The sequence below is a fragment of the Equus przewalskii genome, chromosome 7 (genome assembly GCF_037783145.1).
Source record: "Equus przewalskii isolate Varuska chromosome 7, EquPr2, whole genome shotgun sequence".
In the NCBI taxonomy this organism is placed as follows: domain Eukaryota; kingdom Metazoa; phylum Chordata; class Mammalia; order Perissodactyla; family Equidae; genus Equus; species Equus przewalskii.
Window position 1 is genome coordinate 41,537,557 of NC_091837.1, and position 3,485 is coordinate 41,541,041.

Consider the following 3,485-nt stretch of genomic DNA (forward strand, 5'->3'; position numbering starts at 1 on the left):
TGGAGCATGGAGTGTGGAGGGATTTTGTTTTTCTGAGCGAGATGCAGAGCCTTTGGAGGGTCCTAAGCACAGAAGACACTTGATCTAATTTCCATGTTAAACAGCTCATTCCAGCAGTAATGTGAAGAACGGACTGAAACGGAGCAGGGGCATAGGGCAGACAACTAGGGAGGACATTGTCAATCCGGGAGGGAGAGGCTGGCTGGGTCCAGGTTAGCAGTGGAAGCAAGGAAAAGAGGTCCAATTCTAGATGCATCTTCAAAGGAGAGCCCACAGGATTGGCTGATGGGTCGGAGTTAAGGAAGGAGAAAAAGAGAGAAGTCAAGGATGACTGACACTGAGGTTTGGGTCTGCCAATGGGACAGTAAATTTGCCCTTTACCAAGATGGGTAAAACCCCCCTGTCAGGCAGGTATCACGAACATGCCCATTTTACAGATGAGGAAGCTGAGACACAGAGAGGTTACCTGACTAGCCCCAGACAAAGGGATCCTCAGTGACTTAAGACATAGACAAGGACCCAGCAAATGGCAGAGCCTCATAAGCTCAGACTTTAAATTAAATTAGCAAAACAAAATATTTTTTAAATTGTTTCATAAAAATCAGGTAATGCTATTTTATTTCTGAAGCCTGCTCATCGCTGTTAGATGCCCACCCCCATGCCAGCAGGGAAGATGACTTCCCGGAAGTCTTGGCACTTCCGGTTCTCCTCGCAGGGCCACTCTTCCCTCGTGGAAAAGGAATTAACGGAGCTCCGCCTAAAAATACCAAACCAGCTCCTGGATCCCGGTACAAGCCACGGCTGCTGGAGCCCCAGCGTTAGGATAAGAGACGAAAAGTTAACAGCTCGGGAGCTTGCAGAGACTGCAGGGGCAAATGCAGAGACCGCAGGGGTGTGTCTGGGTGAAGAAACCCACAGGGACAGGAATTGGGAGACAGAGAAGAGAACCTGCGCGAACAGAGAACAAATTCATCAACTGAACGACTGAACGACTCATCAACCGAACCATGCGGTGAATTGTGTTACCATCCCCCATTTCCAGAGGAAGAAAGCAGGGCCGGGGGAGGTGAGGGGACTTGGCCAGGCCTCCCTTGGCCCATGAAGGCAGAGCCAGCACTAAAGCAAGGCCGGGCTGAGACTCAAGTCTGCTATTCCCATGTTTCTACGCTGCCTCCCAGGATGGAAACAGGACGAGTGAAGGAGGGAAGTCCCCAGACGCAGCATGACTGCTTGCATTAAGGGATACTGAGCTTTATCCAGCTCCAAGTGCCCCCAAACCTCGTAACCTCACAAAGTAAGAAATTTAGGGGGCGGGGTAGGGGATCAGAAACTAGATTTGAACTGCCATCTTGTCAAAAACCAAAGTTCCTAACCAGTTTACTGGAGAAGGAAAGTTGCTTCAAATACGGGCTGCAGAGTATCAAGAGCCCATTAGCAAGGTTGGAGGAACTCCATTAGAATTTCTTCAGGAGATAACTCTACCTTCTCCACCCAGTTAGGGAGTCTCCAGTCTACTTAGGAGGAAGCTGCCAAGAGGTTTGATCATCAGAGAGGAGACAGAACCACATCAATCAAGTAAGTATTTATTCAGTGCTGACATGACCAGAACTGTGATAGGCCAGCAAGAAATCCTGGTCCCTGTCACCAATTTGTTTATAATCTGGCTAAACAGAGATGGACTCACATAAAATGCTTTGTAAGCAATCTGCTAAGATTTAACCAAAGGCTAGCCCAGAATGGGTACTTAACAAAGAGTTGTTTCGGGAATTGTTTGTTCAAACTTGTAGGAGCTCAGATAGAGGAGAGATCCGAGGGCCTTGGAGCTGCTGGGAAGGCTCCATGGCTTGGGGTTGGAATGTGAGATGTGTGCTGGATGGAGATGGTTTTAGGCAAGGGAAAAGTATGAGCAAAGCTTTTATCACTACTGAGTCCTGGGGAAAGTGGATCATTGACCCAAGACGGCTGTCCGTTCTTAGGTCTCAGTTGTACACTCACTTCTGTTGTGCGGTGGACATCCCCTGATCTTCCTTACTGATGCAATGACCCATGGCCAAAAAACTGGACTTTATCCACAGCAGAACCTGCCATACTTGGTGGGTATCAGGAAATCCTGTGACTTGTCTGCCTACAGTTAGAGAGGTCCTGTCACTAGATGGAGAAGCTGTCCTTGTTAGCAGCAGGATACGAGTGTTTCTTTGCTATAACCTGGCACATACCCTTTGAGCTGTGGGTAAGGCTGGGGTGTGAGTTAGTTCTCTAAGGATGTATACAGGGGCATTCACCCTAAAGCTAAAGTAACTTAAGCTACAGGGCTGTCACTAGACAGGTCCCTTCCAAGCCTGGGAAGGGTCCAGGAGTGTGTTCATATGGTCACATTATTTGTAAAATATGCAAAAGTGATACATTTTAACCGCAATCAGTTCTGACCACTTTGTGTTTCCACTCCCACTTTTCTTTTGCTTCTCTGTGCCAGGTGGCTATGGGGTAGCCCCCCCGCTTTTGAGAAGAGGCAGGTGAGGCTACACTGAGGATGCATTTATTTGGAATTAGTTGGCTACATTGATGTGGCTTGCAGGTACTTCTGTGTATATCTAAGCTATTGCTAAGCCACCCTGGCATAGACATGGCTTCCAGAAATACTCTCTCTCTCTCCCCACCTGGTGGTGTGATGGGAAGAGGCAGGGCGACCGCGGGTATGGCAACATGCTTTGTCCTATGGCGCCTGGTACCTGAAGTACATGGGTCACAGAAGAGAAAAGAGGTTTGAAATGAATGCAGCCAGAAGCTGGCCTGCGAAAACTCCTTCCAGACCTCAGACATGTAAATGATAAGCCAAAGATTCAGTTCTCATTAACACCTAGTCAAAATGGACATTCACTCCTGTCAAGATAGGGGGGTGGGGGAGGAGCACTAGATGTGTCAGGGAGTTCCTCAATAAAAATACGCCTTTCTTCCTGGATTTGGAGCTGTTTGTAGTCTTTTTTCTAATTATTTTCTCATTCTAAATAAACATTTACTCAAATGTCTACATTTGTATTTGTGATTTTCTATTGTTTTTCTACAGGGAGTATAAGCTACAAGCCCCACAAAATCTCAATCCACCTCTTGAATGCCTGTAGTAGCTTCTATACCTGAAAATCACTCTTGCCGGGACTGTGGGAGACACTGATTCTGTCTCTGGTGGAGAGGCAGTGTGTCAACAATGGTTGGGGTCACGGACTCCAGGGCCAGACCGCCAGGGTTCAAATGCCAGGTACAGCATGAACCAGGGAGCCTTAGAAGGCACTTCATAGGTCTTAAATATATTATTATTGCTTTAGATACGTCAATTCCTGTTCTAAATACTTATTCAGATATAATGATTGCAAGATACAGAATTATAAGAAACAATTTGTAACCATATTTTATGTAGAGTAATTTTTAACTAAAACACTACATTAAAAGTAAAGAATGAACTGAGACTTTGTGCTCATTGCATTTGTTTC